Source organism: Bufo bufo, chromosome 1 (genome assembly GCF_905171765.1).
Source record: "Bufo bufo chromosome 1, aBufBuf1.1, whole genome shotgun sequence".
NCBI classification, from domain to species: Eukaryota; Metazoa; Chordata; class Amphibia; order Anura; family Bufonidae; genus Bufo; species Bufo bufo.
In genome coordinates, this window is record NC_053389.1 from 743,272,310 (window position 1) to 743,295,743 (window position 23,434).

Genomic DNA, 23,434 nt, shown 5'->3' on the forward strand with positions numbered 1-23,434 from the left:
ATGACACCGGAAAGACTGATCCGGCATTTCAATGCATTTTTCTGACTGGTCAGGCATTTTTAATATAACTTGATGAGGTGAGACAACCCCTTTAATGTGTTGTCTGATCTCAGGAGAACACCAGACAAACCCTGGGATCTGCCTGAAATGGTAAGTACGACACTACTGCTCCTGGTCTCCCGGCTGGGCTCTGTTTAACTGAGTGAAGCGGTGACATCATGTTGACAACACATGACCGCTGCGGTCAGTTATTGGCTGCAGCGGTGATGTCGTGTTGTCAATGTGATCTCCCCACCTCAGCCGGATAAATGGAGCCTGGCCCTGCTGTGGGGCAGGATCTGTGAGGTAAGTACTTACAAGCTCATTATTTCAGTCAGATTCCAGTTTCCGGACCACTCCCTTTAAATGTCCCTGTAGGCATTAGATTTCCACATAGGTGAGGTCTGCATTGTGACGCTGTGTCCTCTGAGGTGCGGCTCCCAGGAAGGTATTTGCATGGTATGCATTTGGATTATGCAAAATTCCATAGTTTCCTATGAAGGATCCATCACTGCTGAGCAGAGCTGTACGTGCGATGGTTTAGTGGCTGCGATTAGTGTCAGAACGTCCCCCAGGCAACACATAATCCCTTTTTTTAAATGGGTTTTTGATCCCGAAAAAAATCACTTTCTATTAGATCATAATGTAAAAAAGAAAATTCTAAAATACGATATCAGGTTCAGCAACCTCCGGCACAACAGCTGTTGTGAAACTACAACTCCCAGCATGCACACTTTCTTAGCTATTCTCAGAACTTAGAAGGGAATGGAGCATGCTGGGAGTTGTAGTTTCCCAACAGCTGCAGTCCCGGAGGTTTCTGATCACTGGACTATAGTATTGGTTAAAACCGGTTTTATCCATGACATCAGAGGCGACGTCACTGGATGTAAGAGGTACAGTACAGACCAAAAGTTTGGACACACCTTCTCATTCAAAGAGTTTTATTTATTTTCATGACTATGAAAATTGTAGATTCACACTGAAGGCATCAAAACTATGAATTAACACATATGGAATTATATACATAACAAACAAGTGTGAAACAACTGAAAATATGTCATATTCTAGGTTCTTCAAAGTAGCCACCTTTTGCTTTGATTACTGCTTTGCACACTCTTGGCATTCTCTTGATGAGCTTCAAGAGGTAGTCCCCTGAAATGGTTTTCACTTCACAGGTGTGCCCTGTCAGGTTTAATAAGTGGGATTTCTTGCCTTATAAATGGGGTTGGGACCATCAGTGGCATTGAGGAGAAGTCAGGTGGATACACAGCTGATAGTCCTACTGAATAGACTGTTAGCTGCTTTTTTCCTGCCATAATACAAATTCTAACAGTCTATTCAGTAGGACAATCAGCTGTGTATCCACCTGACTTCTCCTCAATGCCACTGATGGTCCCAACCCCATTTATAAGGCAAGAAATCCCACTTATTAAACCAGACAAGGCACACCTGTGAAGTGAAAACCATTTCAGGGGACTACCTCTTGAAGCTCATCAAGAGAATGCCAAGAGTGTGCAAAGCAGTAATCAAAGCAAAAGGTGGCTACTTTGAAGAACCTAGAATATGACATATTTTCAGTTGTTTCACACTTGTTTGTTATGTATATAATTCCACATGTGTTAATTCATAGTTTTGATGCCTTCATAGTCATGAAAATAAAGAAAACTCTTTGAATGAGAAGGTGTGTCCAAAGTTTTGGTCTGTACTGTATGTGGGGCTGTATTAGGCTACCTTCACATCTCCATCAGAGAGTCCAGCCTTTCACCGGCCCCAGCACTGCTGGATGCAGATGGAGGCCGCCTAGAATGGGTTTCTGTCCACAATCTGGCAAAAATGCTGAGAATCGGCATTCTTTGTGTTCTTGCATTCTTTGGCGGATCGTAGTGCCGCAGGTGTGTAAGTAGCCGTACCTGTATGCATATGCAATGTTGGGAGGGAATAGGGGAGGTTGAGAATTCTCTTTGCACGGAGCCCTCTGCTGTCCGCGTCCGCCCCCGTTTCTACACCACAGGCCGACCGCTCACCTTTCACTGTATCCTTCCCTTTACACCACAAATCGTCTGGGGAAAAAATTGCAAATTTTTGCAGAAAAAAAGTGTGACTATGTGTTTGCCCAGATATGCAGGGCGGGCGCCTCAGCAGCGCCCTCCATACAAGTCAATGGAAAGGACTCAGATTTTTAGTTCAATATCCTTTAGGAAGAAGAATCAAACTGGAGGAAAGCTGCATGGTATGAATGCGGTCCGAGACATGGCACACGTGTCAGGCAACACATAATCCCTTTTTTTAAATGGGTTTTTGATCCCGAAAAAAATCACTTTCTATTAGCTCATAATGTAAAAATGAAAATTCTAAAATACGATATCAGGTTCAGCAACCTCCAGCACTCCAGCTGTTCTGAAACTACAACTCCCAGCATGCACACTTTCTTAGCTATTCTCAGAACTTAGAAGGGAATGGAGCATGCTGGGAGTTGTAGTTTCCCAACAGCTGCAGTCCCGGAGGTTTCTGATCACTGGACTATAGTATTGGTTAAAACCGGTTTTATCCATGACCAATGAACCACTGCTGTTTGTTCTGTCATGTGATGACACCAGCCACCGGCTGCTGCTGCGATGCCACTTCCATATATTCTGTTTGTAATACTTAATTTCCCCTCTGGGGGCTCTGCACTGGATTTGAGCACTTCATGTCATGGTTGCCCCCAGATAGTTGAGTGGTTGGCTTATATTGAGGGGATCAAAAAGATATTGTGCAAAGGGGACGACCCCTTTAAATATAACTGATGTACTCACGGGCCAGAGTTTACAAACAATAGTAGATAAAAATATTTCCTCTTAACCAGCTTGAGTAAAGAGGGCGAGCTGCTGTGACTAAAGGGGAGAGGTCCATCCTGTGACCGCAGGTGAAAGCAGTGGCACTGCTTTGACTAAAGGGGGGAAATTTATCCTGTGACTGCAAGTGGAAGCAGTGGCACTGCTGTGACTAAAGGGGAGAGGTCCATCCTGTGACTGCAGGTGGAAGCAATGGCACTGCTTTGACTAAAGGGGGGAGATCCATCCTGTGACTGCAGGTGGAAGCAGTGGCACTGCTGTGACTAAAGGGGAGACGTCCATCCTGTGACCGCAGGTAGAAGCAGTGGCACTGCTGTGACTAAAGGGGAGACGTCCATCCTGTGACCACAGGTGGAAGCAGTGGCACTGCTGTGACTAAAGGGGAGACGTCCATCCTGTGACCGCAGGTGGAAGCAGTGGCACTGCCGCATCTACAGTGATGCAGAGGTGGTTATGCCGCTTTGACTTCTAGAAGCAGCAAGGCTGAATAGTTGTAACCGCTGGAGGGTAGCTTGCTGTAACTACTAGGGGGCAACTGAGAGAAGTGTCACTGCTTCTGGGAAAAGGGGCATAATTGTAAATGGTGGTGAAAGTTAAAGGAGGCATTGTGGTAAATGCTGGTGGAAAGAGGGTTCTTGTTTAAGGCTAAATGCACACGATCAGGATTGCGTGCGGATTTTCTGCGCGGATTTGCGTGCGGAAAATCCGCACTGTAGGTCATGTACATTTTATTCTATGAGAATTTGAAATTCTCAGTGCACACGATGCAGATTTTTTCCGCGCGGATTTTGACCTGCGGTGCGGATTTTAAAATCTGCAGCATGTCCATTTATTTTATTTTTCCTGACCGGATTTTCTTCATTCACTTTGTAAAATCCGCACCGAAACCGCACGCAAATCCGCATGCAAATCTGCACCAATTGATGCGGATTGACCGCACAGATTTGCCTCCGAACACCTGCGGATTTATGTCCACAAAGACCATAAAATACAACAAAAGTTCACAGTAGGTCCGCAGGAAAAAACAAGCCAACATTAAGTACTTTTCTTAGCTTTGACCCAGAACTGTGTTTAGGTTTTGAAATGCGTAAGCAGAGCCCCTTTTTTTGCTGTGGAAATGACTGTCTCTTTCATCCTTTGCATTGACAAGGCTGAAACTTGACTGCTGCAGGTTTCAAATCCGCTCCGCAGGTAATTTTACATTGTGCACAATTTCTGCACCGTGTACAGGACAATCCAATCTACTTCACTGTTACTGTATTGCACTGGGAATTTGCCGCACAAATATCCATGTGTATTACACAACATGCGAGGTACAATCCTTTGGGTACTTTGTGTTTCTGGTTACGGTATTTTATTTTTATGCTTTTTCCATACAAAAACGTCTGTGTGCCATAGACAAATAGCATGGTGTTTAAAGGGGTTTCCTGCTTTGCATCCGCATCCTTTAAAATGATCATTTCTGAAGGTAGCTGTCATTTTGTAGTATACTTCTTCTACCTTTATTGCTCCCATCTTCCATTTTGGGCAGTGATAGGGGAGTGTCTATGTAACCATCTTGGTGGGAGGAGCTATAAACGAGCTGGGCGTTATTAAGGGCGGTGCTTGAGCTCTGCAGAGAGAGGAGAAGTGCATCATGGGTTTGGTTGGATACAGCAACAGGAAGCACTACATACAGGATGGAAGCAAGTCATTTGGGGAAGATGTACGTGAGCATATCTGTTAAACCCCATAGTATTTCCGGAATACCCCTTTTTGGCTGTGTTCAGGATTCTGTTAGGAATTGGGCAATATACTGTTTACTTTTTATACATCTGCAACAGAAATCCAGATTTCTTCCACAGATCTAAAAAAAAAATATATGTATACAGTGCAAATTTGTCCTGGCATGTGTAATCATAATGTCCAGGAGATGAAGTGAGAAGATCTCCAGCATGTTTTATACAACAAGTCCTTCATTGAATGAAGCATTCTTAAAAAAAACATGGAATGCGTCTCCAAGGCAGCAGGGCTCTGCTTACGCATTTCGAAACCTAAACACAGTTCTGGGTCAAAGCTAAGACAAGTACTTAATGTTTTCTAAACTTTTGAGGCTAGAGATCTTTTCACTTCATTCCTTAGACTTTGTTGCCCTGAGACCTTCCTCAGCATCTCTTTTTCTCCATGCTCCAGATCCAGGATTCAGGCTAGGACTACATGGCGACATGTGTCACCGAAAAGTCACGCAAGATTTTTTTATAATTCTAGTCAGTAGTGTCGCACTGCGACAAGACAGTTGCAAAAAATCTATCCAAAGTGGATTTTTGTGCAACTGTCGCGTCGCAGTGTGATACCATTACAAAAAATGTTGTGCGACACACGTTGCAGTGTAGTTATTCCTTTTTTGTTGTGCGGCACATGTCGCTGTGTAGTTGTTCTCTTTTTGTTCCTTCAGCACAACATATTAAATTTAATGGTTTAATATGATTTGAAAAACGGTGCATACAACTTACTAAAAGGAGCAATACAAAGGGGATTATCCAAAACGAACTCGCATCCCTAAAAGATGCGGTTCAGCTATTTCTGTTAGTGGAGCTTGACATTCAGTTCTTGTCCTTTAACCGAGGAGCTGTGATTTAACATTTGGGGTTATAGCATGGCCCCACTCACAGACTCTTCCCCACATATATCCAGGTGGGGTTTTTTAAAACTTTCCCTGGGCAAGCACACTCTATATTTCCTTTGCTCAACCGGATGGTGACCAGATAATGTTGTCAGATGTGTTCTAGCCTCCAGCCAATCCGTTTGGTGACGAAGCTAAATAGCTTTGATGCTCAGTTTCTTCAGACAGAGGCAGGATGGAGCCTGACAATCCCATAAACCTCCACTTGGTTTGCCCAGCCTCAGGGAAGGAATGCAAGGCCATAAACCGGCAGGGGGTCTTCTAGGTCTTCAACACGCTAAGATAACTCTTTGAAACACTAAGTATGAATTTAAGAAACACCGAGTCAATTCCAAATGTCATATGTTTGTCACAGTCTTGATCCTATTCCATTTTCTGCAGAGATGTGGGCTGGAAGAGATGCTGCATCACATATATGTGGAGAAATCAGACACTAGAACATTGATGGCCACTCCAACCTCTGGAACCTCTGTCAATCGGCACAATAAGGGTCCATTCACACGTCCATAGTGTATAGCGGATCCGCAATACACCCGGCCGGCACCCCCCATAGAACTGCCTATTCTTGTCCGCAATAGGACATGTTCTATTTTATAAATTTTTTAAATGGAGAACTAATCCAAGATATTTCAATGCAACTTGGGGCAATCCAGACTGATGAGGGAGGACGTCTCAAAGATAAGGGACAACCATAGAAAAATCTGTGGGGGAGAATGAAGCTAAAATTTTTAAAACTGAAATCTCCACCCTGAGTATGGATGGTTAAAGGGTTTCTATCACTTGGGATCACATAATTTGATGTCAGACACTAGCGATTTGCTAGTGTCTGCTCTTGCCAACCATCCTAATATAACAGCTTTTGGCCCTGCGGTTTTGATAGAAAACGAACTTTTATAAATATGCTAATGAGCCTCTAGGTGCTATGTGGGCGTCATTAGCACCTAGAGGCTCCGTCTACCTTCATACACAGCCACCGCCCAGCGCGTCCCTCCAGCCCGCCCATGTCTTCCTGAATGCGATCCTCCGTGTGACGCGGCGTACGAATTCCCGCGCATGCGCCGTGCGCGGCTGTATTCGGCGCATGCGCATTGAATGTCTGACCGCTCAGAGCTCAGACATCTCAAATGCGCCGAATACAGCCGCGCACGGCGCATGCGCGAGAATTCGGCCGCTGCGTCACACGGAGGAGGACATGGGCGGGCTGGAGGGACGAGCTGGGCGGCGGCTGTGTATGAAGGTAGACGGAGCCTCTAGGTGCTAATGACGCCCACATAGCACCTAGAGGCTCATTAGCATATTTATAAAAGTTCGTTTTCTATCAAAACCGCAGGGCCAAAAGCTGTTATATTAGGATGGTTGGCAAGAGCAGACACTAGCAAATCGCTAGTGTCTGACATCAAATTATGTGATCCCAAGTGATAGAAACCCTTTAATAACCTTAAAAAAAAAATTGGTAAATTTGGAGGATAGGTCCGGGCGGTGCAATGTGAGAATTATACCTGAAGGCACAGAAGGAAAAAGCTCTGCTGAAATGATACAGACCTTAATCCTTAAGAAATTTGGAAAGGAACATTTTTCGCCATTATTGTTGGTGGAAAGAGCACATCAGGTCCCAGGGGGAAAACCTATCCCGAGAAGGCAGCCACGGGTACTTTTGGCAAAGATATTGGTCTCACGAGACAGGTATACGATTTTGAGACGGGCTAGGGCAGGGCTCGACAGATCCCAGGCGCCAGGTCGCCATGGCGACCAGGAATTTAGTCCTGGCGCTTGGGTATTTGTCAGCCCGTTTTCAAAGGTGCCCGGGCGATGGGTGCTGAGCTGCCGTTCTGTCCGGAGGCAGCACCGTTTGAAACAGCTCCGTCACAGCACACAATAGCAGAGACGCCGGCAGCAGGGAGGGGAGGGGCTCGGGAGGAGTGTAATCTGATCCTAGAGTGGAAGCTGCTTCTGCCAGCCCCTCCCCGCCCACCAACCAATCAGAGCTGAGGCAATGCAAGGACTAGCAGCTCTGAGTCACTGACACAAGTACAGGGAGTCTGAAAGAATCGAATGAGTCACAGGTTAAAAAAAATCTAAAGATCCGACTTAGGCCTCTTTCACACTTGCGTTGTTGGGATCCGGCATGCACTTCCGTTGCCGGAGGTGCCTGCCGGATCCGTAACAACGCAAGTGTACTGAAAGCATTTGAAGACGGAACCGTCTTCCAAATGCTTTCAGTGTTACTATGGCACCCAGGACGCTATTAAAGTCCTGGTTGCCATAGTAGGAGCGGGGAGCGGGGGAGCGGTATACTTACAGTCCGTGCGGCTCCCCGGGCGCTCCAGAATGACGTCAGAGCGCCCCATGCGCATGGATGACGTGATCCATGTGATCACGTGATCCATGCGCTTGGGGCGCCCTGACGTCACTCTGGAGCGCCCGGGGACCCGCACGGACGGTAAGTATACTGCTCCCCCGCTCCCCACTACACTTTACCATGGCTGCCAGGACTTTAGCGTCCCGGCAGCCATGGTAACTATTCAGAAAAAGCTAAATGTCGGATGCGGCAATGCGCCGAAACGACGTTTAGCTTAAGGCCGGATCCGGATCAATGCCTTTCAATGGGCATTGATCCCGGATCCGGCCTTGCGGCAAGTCTTCAGGATTTTTGGCCGGAGCAAAAAGCGCAGCATGCTGCGGTATTTTCTCCGGCCAAAAAACGTTCCGTACCGGAACTGAAGACATCCTGATGCATCCTGAACGGATTACTCTCCATTCAGAATGCATTAGGATAATCCTGATCAGTATTCTTCCGGCATAGAGCCCCGACGACGGAACTCTATGCCGGAAGACAATAACGCAAGTGTGAAAGAGCCCTAAGTGACTCATTTGATTCTTTGAGTTAAAAGAACAGGTTACACTGAGGCTGTGCTGATGCTTTTGCAGCAGTGATAAGGCAGTGACAGGACACAGTTTAGATTACAGTGTGAATTAACCCTTTAGGATCAAATTGGCTTCTCAAGGAGATCTATATGTTAAAGGCATCCCTTCTCCTGTCTCATTCAGTAGCTATAGAACTAAGGGTACTTTCACACTTGCGGCAGGATGGATCTGGCAGGCTGTTCACCCTGTCGGATCCGTCCTTCCGCTGTTTCGCCGGACCGCAGCTCTGTCCCCATTGACTATAATGGGGGCAGAGCTCTGGCGCAGCACGGCAGTGCATGGTAAAAGTACTGCATGTCCAACTTTTTAGTCCGGCGGCCTCTCACCGCGAACTGCCATGCTGCGCCGGAGCTCCACCCCCGTCCCCATTATAGTCAATAGGGTCCGGGGACGGAGCGGCGGTATATGTAACATGGTATACAGCATTATTGGGGGGCTCTATGGAGAAGTGGGGGGGAAGCACTATGGGGGCACCTACTGGGGGCTTTATGACGCGGCTCCGCCTGGCTCCTAACTTTTTTAGCTGGCTCCTAGATTCCAAGGAAATTTGTCAAGCCCTGGGCTAGGGAATGCACTCCTATTGTATATAATGGAAGTAAAATGTCCTTTTTTCACGATTTTTCTAAAGAGATCCAAGAAAAGAGACCTAGTTTTACTACAGTTAAAGAAAATGGCTGCAAGAAAGGGACATTAAGTGCTCATTTGTTTACCCAGCTAAACGTCGGATAATTTTCAATGAGGAAATTCTTTTATTTGATACCCCTGGTCTCGTGACAGACTTGCTTGACCGGAACAATATATGGGCGCTCTCTTCCTAAATGTTTTCTTTGTGGTAGTGGTGCGGGTGGAGGAGAGGGGGAGGAGTGGTCTTGGTTAAGAGATCCGGGGCAATAATGTGTCGGATCAAGAGGTTTCGGGGGGTGTATAGGATGGATTGTGGTGCGTCTCTTTGGAGGAGTGGATGGGATGTGGGGAAGTTGAATAGTGTATTTTTTTTTCTTCTGGAAATCTATTGATTGGTTTGATGTCAACTAAAATCCTAACTTGGAATGTTCGAGGTTTGGGGGATAAGCTAAAAAGACAGGCGGTTCTTGATTTGGTACAGAGACACCTACCAGCGATTGTTTTCTTAGTGGAGACTCATCTCGCTGAGGAGACAGACGGATCGGTAGGGGCCGGGCCAAGCAGACTTCTCACTCCACTTTCTCTAGTTATTCTAGAGGAGTGACAGTGTTTTTGTCTGCCCGGCATCCTCTATCGATAAGCAAGGTAGATTTGTGTTTCTTTATGGAAAGCTTGCTGGAACACTATGTATTCTGGCTTTTATTTATATTCCTCCACCATTTTCTTTTTAGGTACTTAATTGTTTAACTTTCATGGATCAATGGCCTGAATGTCCCTCAATAGTCAATGGGGATTTTAATTGTGTCATTAATCCAGGAATTGATAGGATTTCAATGGGGGAGACACCTATATTCATGCACAGGGGTCCCCATTGGCTTTGTTGATGTATGCGGGTATTTAGGGAAGGGGAAAAGAGCGTATTTGTGTGTAAGCAAATCTGGAACCTCCGTGTCTAGGATATTTCTGGCTCTGATAGTTTTTATTTATCTTAGATGTATAAAGCGGATGAAATACGAGGCCAGGGCTTTATCGGACCATGTGCCATTTACTCTTGAAGTAGTCATGCTGGATAACAAATATTGGGTAAGACCCCCAATTAGATAAAATCCCCACTGGATCTCTATAATGGATAATCATAAAATGATGGAACAGGAGATTGTCAGTTTTTGGTATGGGACGCCTTTAAGGCTTTTATGAGGGGCTTATTTGTTAGTAACATTTCCAATCTAAGAAAGGGGTATGGCATGAAAGAGAGGGATTTAAAACAACTAGTGGTAGGTGCCACCAAGGAATTTTCCAAGAATAAAACAGAAGAAAATAGAGAAATTATGGAGAAAGCAAGTCAGGCATGTGGCGAAACTAACCTCGCCACTGGGTTTTGGAGGGGCCTGTTTGCCAGCCTCTTGCCCCAGGATTATGGGCCCTCTCATCAGCCCATGCTAAACTTAAACCCCATGGCGATTTGACTGTGTTTGTGGCATCTGAGCGCTGTTCGGATATACTGAGCGCTCAGATCCAAGCCATCTGGGGATAAGTTGAATGTGGGGGTTCTGTTCAGTTTGATAGGAGTTATGTATTTTTGTGTAGTTTTGCTGTTGTGAATAGAGGTATTTTCTGTACCTAGTTGGCTTACCACACCCAGTTAAACCAATTATCTCACACAGCCTAACTCTGTAAAAACTGGTTCTGGGCAGAAAAGCCTTGCTTCCTTTGTTCATAAAGGACTTTTACTAACTTTTGAACCCCTGGTCTAATTCGTGCCATTTTGGGATATGTTAAATGTCTGTGTTTACTGTAATGGTTGTGACATTGTATATTTGAATAGTGATGTCTGTCCTATTGTCCCCACGTGTGTATTGGCGATTTCCCTTTTGTCCTGAGAGATAATTGACTTACTACTCGGTTGTCTCCAGGACAGAAGACATTGTATCACAGGCAGAGGGGAGGATTTTGTGTGGGAGTGTTTTACCGTATTGTACATGTTTATTGGTTGTTTTTACAAAACCCTGTGGGTGGTACTGATGTGTACCAATGTTATATAAGAACGATAAACACACAGCTCTGGGTGACCACTGCTTGACCCTCAACACGGAGCCTCGTCTCGTTCTTGGGGGGATTCACTGTATGCTGTTAGAGACTGATTGCTAGGAGTGTAAGCCGCTTGGGTGCGTTTCCTATTCGTCTGCTAGCAGCTATTCGTGAGGTTCCGTTCGGGAGTTTGGAGCATTCCCTTGTATGCCGTTACAAGGCATATTCCGATTTTCTTCTGGAGAAGGCTCAGCAGAGGCTCTTCTTTGAGGGATAAAAATATTTTGCCGAATTGGGCAGCCCAGGGAAATTGTTGGCCAGGATGATCTCGAATCGGGGCCAAAAAAGAGAGAGGAAGCATTCGTTCAGCTGAAGGTTTAATTATAGAAGATCAAGAATCTATAAAAGGAATCCTTGTTAAGTACTTTGGCGATTTATATAAATCAGATAAGAATATTTCAGATGAAATGATGGATGCATATTTGGATTCCATGTCTATACCAGTCCTAAGGGACACTCGGAACTCCTGCAGGAGTTAGAGGCTGCAATAAAGGCTTGTTCGGGAAACTCCTCCCCTGGTTCAGATGGATTCCCATATGAATTCTACCGTAAATATAGGGAGGCTATTTCAGGTCTTGATATTAAATGGTCAAAAACCACTCTTATGCCCATAGACAGACTTCAGCTTTCCAATGAAGGGCTCCTGAACATCTTGAAGATTTCTGATTCCTTTGAATATTTGGGTATGATGATATCTCTTAAGATTGAAGATTATTTGCACCTTAATCTGATTCCATTGATAAGTAAAATGAGATCTAAAATTGCGACGTGGCTTAGACTCCCTCTATCCAGAGCCGATAGAATATCCCTAATTAAGTTCCTATACATTCTGAGGAACTCCCCAATATGGATTGAGGATACAGTTTTTTTTTTTAAACTAACTGAGAGAATTATTAATGATCTAATTTGGGGAAGAAAGCGTGTAAGTCTTAAAGTGGAACATCTTTATAAGTCAATAGAAATGGGAGGGTTGAATCTTCCATATTTTAAGGTTTACTTTATATCTGCACAGTTATGGCTATACTGTGAACGGAAGAAAAGTCCACGATGTAGGACCCTGTTGAGTAGATCTTCCTATTATTGCATGTTTACCCCATTGGAATCCGGGCAATTATCTAATATACAACAGGACTGCAGAGAGGTTGGGAAATAGTTTAGTAAGTCCTGGTGTAATCTCAGAGGTTGGTTGGGAATAAAGGGATTTTTAGGTTTGTACGCCCCTTTGGCACAATTATTATTTACAGGTTCTAGATGAATTAGTAGGGGATTGGTATTGGCAAAAAAATAATATCTTTTATGTAGCACAGGTAGTGAGGAATGCTTTCATTTTTGGAGTTAGCACAAAGAGAGAATATAATAACTTATCGCGGTTTAGGTATTTTCAGTTGCGTTCGGCACGGCACACTGTTAAAGAAAAGTCTTTAGAAGAGCTCATGCACACGAACATTTTTTATATTTTTTTTTTTGCAGACCGTATGCGGAACCATTCACCTCGTTGGTTCCGAAAAATAAAAAAAAGGAAGTTACTCCGTGTGCATTCCGTTTCCGTATGTCCGTATTGCCGTTCCGTAAAAAATAGAACATGTCCTATTATTGTCCGCATTACGGACAAGGATAGGACTGTTCTATGAAGGGCCAGCTGTTCCGTTCTGCAAAATACAGAATGCAGACGGATGTCATCCGTATTATAAATTTTTTTTTTTTTTGCGGATCTGTTTTTTTGCGGGCAGCAAAATACATACGGTCGTGTGCATGAGCCCTAAGATGTAGACCCTTCTACACCAGGGATCAGCAACCTTCGGCACTCCAGCCCCTGTGAAACTACAACTCCCAGCATGCACACTTACTCGCCAGTTCTTGTAACTCCTATAGAAGGGAAAAGAGGATTCTGGGAGTTGTAGTTCCAGAACAGCTGGAGTGCCGGAGGTTACTGATCCTTGTTCTACACCTTTAAATCAACTAATGGGGAATGTAGGGCACAAGGTTAAGATTGCTCAACTTTATAAATTATTATTTAAAGCTCTATTCAATAACATCTGCTCTCCTGGACAAAGGGCTTGGGGAGCTTAATGTTCAACTATATACAAGTAGAGGATTGGCAGAACATATTGTCCAATTTAGGACTAGTGTCCCACAACTTTAATCACGCTTTAGTTCGATTTAATATTTTACATAGAGTTTGGCCTAATACATCTAATTGTCCACGGTGTGACTCACCGGGAGCTGACTTTATGCACATGTTCTGGCTTTGTACTGAACTAAAAGAATATCGGGCTGCGATTGATGACTTTATTACCCAAAAATTGAAAGTAGTGATTCCTTTCATGGTGGAATGATGGATACTGGGCGATCTTTCCAAGGTAAACTGTCATAAAGATAAAAAGATTTATTTTGATAAAAGTAGTGTTTTTGGCAAGACTCTTGATTACACGGGTCTGGTTTTCACGGGATATTCCAAATGTGATCATGTGGCTTAACTTGGTTAACAAGATTAAAAGATACAAAAAGGTTCTTTATAAACAAAGAAGTATAGAGGAAAAATGGATCAGGATATGGGGTGATTGGAAATGTCAATTATTTTTTTGCCTTGGCTTCCCCTTTTTTAGGCTACTTTCACACTTGCGTTCGGGGTTCCGCTTGTGAGTTTCGTTTGAAGGCTCTCACAAGCGGCCCCGAACGGATCAGTTCAGCCCCAATGCATTCTGAGTGGATGCGGATCCGCTCAGAATGCATCAGTTTGGCTCCGTTCTGCCTCCATTCCGCTCAGGAGGCGGACACCCGAATGCAGCTTGCAGCGTTTTGGTGTCCGCCTGGCCGTGCGGAGCCAAATGGATCCGTCCAGACTTACAATGTAAGTCAATGGGGACAGATCCGTTTGACGTTGACACAATATGGTGCAATTGCAAACGGATCCGTCCCCCATTGACTTTCAATGTAAAGTCAGGAGTCCCTATTAATATACCATCGGATCGGAGTTTTCTCCAATCCGATGGTATATTTTAACTTGAAGCGTCCCCATCACCATGGGAACGCCTCTATGTTAGAATATACCATCAGATTTGAGTTACATTGTGAAACTCAGATCCGACAGTATATTCTAACACAGAGGCGTTCCCATAGTGATGGGGACGCTTCAAGTTAGAATATACTAAGAACTGTGTACATGACTGCTGCCTGGCAGCACCCGATCTCTTACAGGGGGCTGTGATCCGCACAATTAACCCCTTTTTACTGCTTGCAACTTGTGAAGGTCATTTTTCTGCACTGTCACAAAAAAGAAATGGGTCAAAAGCTTTGGCTGCAGGGAATGTCATGAATCATTGTATCCAGGTAGTGGGAACACCTAGTGTCTTTGTCATGATGCTGCCTGGTAATGTGTTTCCTCACAACACTCAGCAGGAGAGCAGATTCTGTAGAAATTTTTGACCAAAAGCTTAGAATGGTTTAAAGTAACCTCCGGAGTGATACTCGCCGCTCCGATCCCTTCCCGCTGCTTCCCAGGTCTCCTAATGGCCTCTGTATCCTGTATTTGTGATGTTTTGACACATGTGACTGCTGCCGCGTGACCATGTAGAAATGTCACCGCCAGAGGCCGGGATACAGACTCAAGTGGTGAACCAGGAAAGTGTCGGCAGCCGATCCGCAAGGTGAGTATTAGGCCTCTTGCACACGACCGTATGTATTTTGTGGTCGGCAAAAAATACGGATGACGTCCATGTGCATTCCGTATTTTGCGGAACGGAACAGCTGGCCCCTAACAGAACAGTCCGTAATGCGGTCAATAATAGGACATGTTTTTTATTTTATTTTTGCGACCCGGAATGCACATGGAGTACCTTCCATTTTTTTGTGGACCCATTGAAATTAATGGTTCCGTATACGGTCTGAAAAAAAAAAAACAGAACAGAAACGGAATGAAAATACTTTCGTGTGCAAGAGGTCTAATTCAGTATATTATAGGCTATTCCTAGTTTTTGGAGAAAAAAAATGTAAAAAGCTGGAAAATAGCTTTAAATACGACCCAACATAAGTCTGACCACTGACCTCCTCGTAGCCACAGTGCCCAAGATAAGTACATTGCAGGCGATACAGGCCGGGTCATCTGTTTTTAGGACATTTTCGGACTCCTTGAAGTGTATTACTGTTGCTGTTCTCTATGACTATTAGGCCTCCTGCACACGAACGTGTGCTGCCCGTTGCCGCATTTGCAGATCCGCAATACACGGGCGCCGTTCCGTGGGCATTCCGCATCACGGATGTGGACCCATTCACTTCAATGGGTCCGGAGATGCGGAACGGAAGCACAGAATGGAACCCTACAGAAGCACTACGGAGTGCTTCCGTGGGGTTCCGTCCCGTACTTCCATTCCGCAAAAAGATAGAACATGTCCTATCTTTTTGCAGAACGGGCGGATCGCGGACCCATTAAAGTGAATGGCTCCTCGATCCACTGCGGCTGCCCCACGGTTGGTGTTCGTGCATTGCGGGTCGCAATTTGCGTGCACTACTTTTTTGTGGTGCGGATCGCCGCCCCCATTCAAGTGAAAGGGCCTGCGAGGCGCATGTGCCTGCCCCACGGTTGGTGCCCATGCATTGTGGACTGCAACTTGCGTTCTGCAGCACAGGCCCGGCCAGCACACGGTCGTGTGCATGAGCCCTAAGTAGTGGTACCTAAACCTTATATACATACCGTATGCCCTATTGAGATCAGGGAAATGAGCACCCCAGTTCACAAAATTGTGATAGGAGGAGGAGGATTTGGTCTGATCGGACAATAAAGGTTCATCCACACGTGGCGTAAACGCTGACGAGTTGCAGCATTTCAGTTTATGGAAATGTTCACACGGTTGGCTATATCTGGCAGTCCCATAGAGGTGACTGGAGTGACGGTGTACTTTCCCAATCTGCTGCTCCATTCATTTTGGGGGACCCCGCAAGTCACCTGGTCCCTGTTCTTATGCTAGTGGGGCCCTGATCCAATAGTTATCTCCTGTGGCGAAACTAACCTCGCCAATGGGTTTTGGAGGGGCCTGTTTGCCAGCCTCTTGCCCCAGGATTATGGGCCCTCTCATCAGCCCATGCTAAACTTAAACCCCATGGCGATTTGACTGTGTTTGTGGCATCTGAGCGCTGTTCGGATATACTGAGCTCTCAGATCCAAGCCATCTGGGGATAAGTTGAATGTGGGGGTTCTGTTCAGTTTGATAGGAGTTATGTATTTTTGTGTAGTTTTGCTGTTGTGAATAGAGGTATTTGCTGTACCTAGTTGGCTTACCACACCCATTTAAGCCAATTATCTCACACAGCCTAAGGGTTCATGCACACGACAGTATTTTGCGTTCAGTATACTGGCCGTTTTTGTAGTTCAGTATGCGGTACATATACTGAACCATTCATTTCAATGGTTCAGCAAAAAAAACGGAAGTGTCTCAGTGTGCATTCCGTTTCAGTATTTCCGTATTTCCGTACCGTGAAAAGATAGAACATGTCCTATTCTTGTCCGCAAATCACGGTGCTTGGCTCCATTCAAGTCAATGGGTCCACAAAAAAAACGGAACACATACGGAAATGCATCCGTATGTCTTCCGTTTCCGTTCCGTTTTTTGCTGAACCATCTATTGAAAATGTTATGCCCAGCCCAATTTTATCTATGTAATTACTGTATACTGTATATGCCATACGGAAAAACGGAACGGAAAAACGAAACAAAAACGGAAACACAACGGAAACAAAAAACGGAACAACGGATCCGTGAAAAACGGACCGCAAAACACTGAAAAAGCCATACGGTCGTGTGCATGAGGCCTAAGGCTAAGTTCACACGAACTACACACGCAATACACAGCCACAGTTCCATGTGCATTTCGCATCACGGATGCGGACCTATTCACTTCAATGGGTCCGCAAATCCGGAATACGGAGTGCTTCTGTGGGGTTGCGTCCCGTACTTCCATTCCGCAAAAAGATAGGACATTCTCTATCTTTTTGCGGAACGGCTGGATCGCGGACCCATTAAAGTGAATGGGTCCGCGATCCGATGCGGCAGACCTACGGCCGGCGATTGTGCATTGCGGCCCGCAATTTGCGGGCCACAGCATGGGCACGGGTCACACATGTTCGTGTGAACTCGGCCTAACTCTGTAAAAACTGGTTCTGGGCAGAAAAGCCTTGCTTCCTATGTTCATAAAGGACTTTTACTAACTTTTGAACCCCTGGTCTAATTCGTGCCATTTTGGGATATGTTAAATGTCTATGTGTACTGTAAAGGGTGGGACATTGTATATTTGAGTAGTGATGTATGTCCTATTGTCTCCACGTGTGTATTGGCGATTTCCCTTTGTCCTGAGAGATAATTGACTTACTCCTCGGTTGTCTCCAGGACAGAAGACATTGTGTATTCTCCTGCCTGTGATAATTACATCAACCCATTGTGTAAGGTAATTGTATCACAGGCAGAGGGGAGGATTTTGTGTAGGAGTGTCTGAGTGTATTGTACATGTTTATTGGTTGTTAATACAAAACCCTGTGGGTGGTACTGATGTGTACCAATGTTATATAAGATCAATAAACCCACAGCTCTGGGTGACCACTGCTTGGCCCTCAACACGGAGCCTCGTCTCGTTCTTGGGGGAGATTCACTGTATGCTGTTAGAGACTGATTGCTAGGAGTGTAAGCCGCTTGGGTGTGTTTCCTATTCGTCTGCTAGCAGCTATTCGTGAGGTTCCGTTCGGGAGTTTGGAGCATTGCCTTGTATGCCGTAACATCTCCTATCCTATGTCTTACACCCGGAATACCCCTTTAAGGTAACCCTGTGAGAGGGATATACAGTTCTCTATGAGGCTGATATACAGTATATAACCACCACTGGTACATGGCAGCTGAGAGATTTATATGGCTGCCCTATTTTTCTAGCTGCCAATAGTTTTATGTATCTACAGGGTTTCATCTTCTGTGTGTAAATTTTCCCATTCACTGACGGCAAACTGAGATCTTGAGAAAAGGGCAGAATTGAAACAGGAAAAAGATTAGAAACGTGCAGGGCTTGACGCTGCTGTTCCACTCTTTGACCACATGGTGGCATGCTTGAGGCAGTTGAGACTGCAGTGACGTTAGCGGGCCAGGACTGTCCGGCTCCTTATGCAATGCTGCAGTCTCTCTTCCGGCATGTGCTATTGTATAATGACACAGACAAGGAGCGATCCTCAGCGGAGACACACGTGCCTCCCGAGCAGTGCCCTGCCTTCAAGGTGAGACCCCCATGCTTCACTGTGCCCTTCTAGCCCATTACTCTGGCCTCAGAATGCCGCCTTCTTTTCTCCCCCGGCTTCATTTTAGTGCTGTGTAGTGTATGTGACTGGCACCTGGTGTGGGCAGCAGTGATGAGGTAAAATATCGCAGGGCATGTGCCTCCCTTCAGCTTTTACCTCACTGATGTACCACATATGTATGTGTGTGATGTATGCACAGTGTGTAATACATATATATATATATATATATATATATATATATATATACTGTGTTACACAACACCGGCGTGTTGCTGAGGCTTCTACAGGGCACCGTTCTCACGCTTCCCTGCCCCATGACTGACTTAATATACCGCCTGCTGTGTCACACTGCTGTCTTCTTCTGTAGGATCAGTAGTAACAACGGAGGCAATCTCATGGCTCCAGGGTGGATAGATATAGATCAGCGATAGGCAAACTGCGGCTCTCCAGCTGTTGCAAAACTACAACTCCCACCATGCCATGCTGTAGGCTGAAAGCTGTAGGCAGTCTTTGCATGCTGGGAGTTGTAGTTCTGCAACAGCTGGAGAGCCGCAGTTTGCCTATCACTGATATAGATGGATGATCGGTAGGTAGGTATGTGATAGATAGATATGTGAGAGAGATAGATGCATAGATAGGTGGTAGGTAGGTATGTAGATAGATATAGGAGATAGAGAGATGTTCCATAGATAGATAGGAGAGAGATAGATATATCAGATAGGTAGGAGATAGAGATAGATAAATAGATGAGATAGAGAGATGTTCCATAGATAGATATATGATTTACATAAGAGATAGATTACCAGCTACGTATTATTCCCAGCACATGTGCCACTAGTAATATACAGTGGCCGACCCTATATACCGATCTATGTTGTGCCGTTCCTCTGCTATTCTTCCTGGAAATTTAGAAATTAAATTGTCATCAAGCTGTTACCCTTTACCTTGTCATGGGGCAATTCCTTCCACACGAGCACTGTCCAATTAGTGCTTACAGTGCTAGGCGCACACCTTGTCGTCAGTTTATTCTTATGTTTCCAAGAGGAATAACAGGGGACCAGCGCAATGTGTGGAAGAAAAAATGCTCCAAAACAGTTATCGTAGGAGCAGTGCAAGTCTTTGAAGCAGGTAACCCCCGATGAAGACGGCGCTCTCATTGTGAGGAGCCGTTACATATGCTAATAGTGTTTCTTGTCTTTGGAATATTACGCTGTGGCTTATTCTGCCTATAATAGTTTTTTATTTTGCTCTTGTGTTATAGATTTTCATTTGATCTCACATGATCTTCATTTCGTGGCACTTTAGGTCTCTTCACTCTTCTCATGCACTTCTATTTATTGGGTTCTCTTTGATGCTTATTAGGCGATCTCACAGCTTGTCTGCTCCCTCCTGACCTCTGCACAGGTCACAGAGCATGCCGAGAAAGCTCTGCCATGGGGGTCATTCACTAAACAGTTTTAAGCCTCTTTTTGGTGTAAAATGGTCACACCACCCCCATTTTGCGACTTTTTAAATGCCCATACAGCAATAGTTTTCGCACGGACGTTTTTACGCCATGCTCGACACATAGGAGGTCCTGGCAAATTTACTAATTTTACGCCAGAATAAAAGGTGCAAAAGTTGCCTAAAAACAATGCCAGCCAGGGGCGGGTGTAGATTTTTCAGCAGGCGCACGGACTACTAAAGATGCGCCAGGGTAAAAGAAACTAAAAAGCCTTAATAAATGACCCCCAATGAGTCCCCTCTAGTCTGCTGTGTTTGAGGCCCATGGGGCTGCTGTAAAACATAGCTTCAAATACTGTTAAGATCAGCTCAGGCAAGATGGCCGCCCCCGTAATCATGTTCAGAAAGTAGAATAAATCGATCTGCAATCAGAAAACCTTTTCGGTGACTCTTTCCCTTTAAAGCTCAGTAGGCTGTCCTATAAGGAGGGCCAGCAGAAGAAAATGGGGGACATTTACTAAACATTTTGCACCAGAATGATGGTGTAAAATGCACCTAAAAGAATGGTGTTTTGATTTGCGCCAAATATATCAATTGCTTTCTCCAGATTGTTCACCATGAAGAATGTATCACGCCAGAAATGAGTTATAAATATCAAATTGGCGCTTATTACGCCTCATTTATCATCCTCTTATGGGCAGAAATGGCTTAAATTGTTGCGGACAATTAAGCCAGCTTACGTGGTGGCGTTTTGTGTAAAAAGTTGCATTTATGGCAGAAAGATGTGACTTGTCGCCAATATGCTTCAGAAATTGCAAGTGCGGTCCGGCAGGGGGTGGCTGAAATGGCGCATTCCAGTTAAAAAAAAATATACGGTATATAAAAATCTTCTGATATGAGGTGAAACAACTCGCCACTTTTGATTTGTAATGTTAGTATTTGTTTTGGCACAAATTGGGCCATTATTGATGAATGTCTCCCAATATGTTCTGTGCGGGGCCAGTCGGTGATGTATCCACGGTATGCATGTACCGTGCCATTCCTTGGCATATGTTGGCCAGTTTGCCAGTTCTTTACCTTCATATCTAGTTTTTTCTTATATACATGTCACCGTTCTTACTTAAAGGAGCGCTAAATAACCCTGGGGAAGTCTTCTTACACGTACCTGCAGTGTTTTGCCGAATGTATTGGTTAATGAGGTTAGCTAAAAAATAATAATAATAAAAATATATATAATATGGGCCTATCTTTCAGACTCTGTCCGGAACATGGCCACCATCTTGAAAGCCAGCCGCCATATTGGATCAAGGGCAGATTTTTCCAATGGGAAGGGGGTCATGTAGCATATCAAAGAAGACCAGAATTTTCTCAGAAATCGATTGCAGTATCTTGTGGTTCAAAAATGATTGACACAGAAAGTGGCAACAACAGCCGGGAACGTTCCCTGTGATGCACAGCTATTTGCCTTGTTCACTGTGTTGTCTCTGGTGCTGAACAAGAGAACTTTGAAGCTTTGAACTTTCTGTGTTGACAACTTTTGAACCACAAGAGATGTTGCAAATCGGATTGCAGCAATCGATTTCTGAGAAAACCCTGGTCTTCTATCCCCTCTCTCTGACTGTGATGTACGCTTGCACGCCCACACCATGTGTACAGCCGCTTCTAAAGTCTCCGGACACTTCCTGTTTCTTATCCTCGTATCCTGGCAACGCTTAAAAGGAGCGACGCTCTGGTAAATGAATGGCATACTGCTGACAGACTGGCTCCTTCGTTACACCTTCCATTCACTGCGAACGACTCATTACTTTATTCCTGACCCCAGAGGCTATCGTCCTTAACATAGTCCTGTGTGTCGCAGAGCTTGATTCATTCACGTCTGACTTTTACTCCTCGCTGTAAAGGGAGCGTATCCTAAAATAGTACGATCACCTTCACAACTATTTTCTAATTGTCTTAAAGGGAACCTGTCACCGGGATTAACGATATAGCGATATTTATATGTGCCCATTAGTCTCCATGCAGTGTTTAAAATGACCCCACTGTTACTGCTCTGTGTGTGTTAGATTCTTATAAAAACCGATCTTATTGATATGTAAATCGCCTCTGTCAGGAGCCCAAGGGGTTGTCCCACGATATATTGGAGTCCAGCCGCGCCCATCGATCCGGAGCCCAGCACGGCCTACCACTTAATTTATTCACTCCACTATCCCTGACGTCAGTTCTTCTCAGTGCCGTAATCTCGCGCAGGCGCATGTGCGGACTACTGTCACCGGCCTTGACGAGGGAGCCGGCCCATGCGCATTCGACTCATCTGCGTGAACTAAAGTACAGACAGAAGGGAGCTGACTGTACAGTGTTCGCTTGTTGTCTGTTGCCATGGAGACACATGGATCTGTAAAGGAGCTGTGGTAAAAATGTTAGTAAATGTGGACATTGGCTCTCACAGGATGTCCTACGCCAGTGACGTCATGTTCATCGGTCACATGTCCTAAGTGCAGCTCAGTCCCATTCAATTGAATGGGCCTGAGCTGCAATACCAAGCACAGCCACTATACAGTGTACAGCGCTGTGCACACGAGTGAGAGCTGCAGCCTCCTTCAAACAGCTGATCGGTAGGGGTGTCGGGTGTCTGACCCCACTGATCTGATATTGATGACCTATCCTGAGGACAGGTCATCAATATTGAACTGCCGGAAAACCTTTTTAAGGAATTGCTAACTACAGTCGCCTAAGGCTACTGGTGCGGATCCGTCATGGATCTGCACAGACGGATCCGTTCAGATAATACAACCGCATGCATCCTTCATGAACGGATCAGTTTGTATTATCTTTAACATAGCCAAGTCAATGGAGGACGGATCCGTTTTCTATTGTGCCAGATTGTGTCATAGAAAATGGATCCGTTTGGCTCGGCTTCGTCAGGTTGACAGCAGCGTTTTGGTGTCCGCCTTCAGAACGGAATGGAGACGGATCGGAGGCAAACTGATGCATTCTGAGCGGATCCTTATCCATTCCGAATGCATTGGGGCTGAACTGATCCATTTTGGACCGCTGGTCAGAGCCCTGAACGGCTCTCACAAACGGAAAGCCAAAACGCCAGTGTGAAAGTAGCCTAATAATAACTGGAACTTCACTTTCAGTAAGCAACAAGGCGATAAAAAGTTGTATGTGGGTTACGTAAAAGTTGCAGGTACATTCTTGCATCATCTATTCTATATGAGGAAAAACTTCAAGGAATTCCAACATGCACATTTTTTCCTTTAGTTGAAATAATAGAAGTCCCATACGATAGGACATAAAGGTATGATCGCTGGGGGTCTGACCACTGGAACCCCCATGGGTCATGAATACGGGATCTCAGAGTCCCCTGTGTGAATGGCATGTGTGACCACCGCTTCATTTACTTCCGCAGTGCTCTGTGGTCTCTGTTGGTCTCATACAAGTGAATGGAGTGGTGGTCGCCTGTCCTGTGGATAGGTCATGCATGTTGTTAATTGGAAAACCCCTTTAAGTTAGGGCTCATTCAGACGACCGTATCCGTTTTTCCGGT

The 23,434-nt window shown here is 45.1% G+C and overlaps 1 protein-coding gene across 3 annotated transcripts in view; it reads left to right on the plus strand.

The window, feature by feature from the left end:
- The window catches only part of SLC23A2 (solute carrier family 23 member 2), a 120,954-nt gene that overhangs the window by 4,896 nt on the left and 92,624 nt on the right, over positions 1–23,434 (plus strand). The window contains exon 1 of one of the 3 annotated variants that reach the window (XM_040414461.1): positions 18,335–18,420. The exons of the other annotated variants lie outside the window; for them this stretch is intronic. The gene's annotated coding sequence lies outside the window, so the exon portion shown is untranslated. Of the gene's footprint in view, positions 1–18,334; positions 18,421–23,434 lie in introns of those variants that run through there. 3 annotated transcript variants of the gene reach the window in all.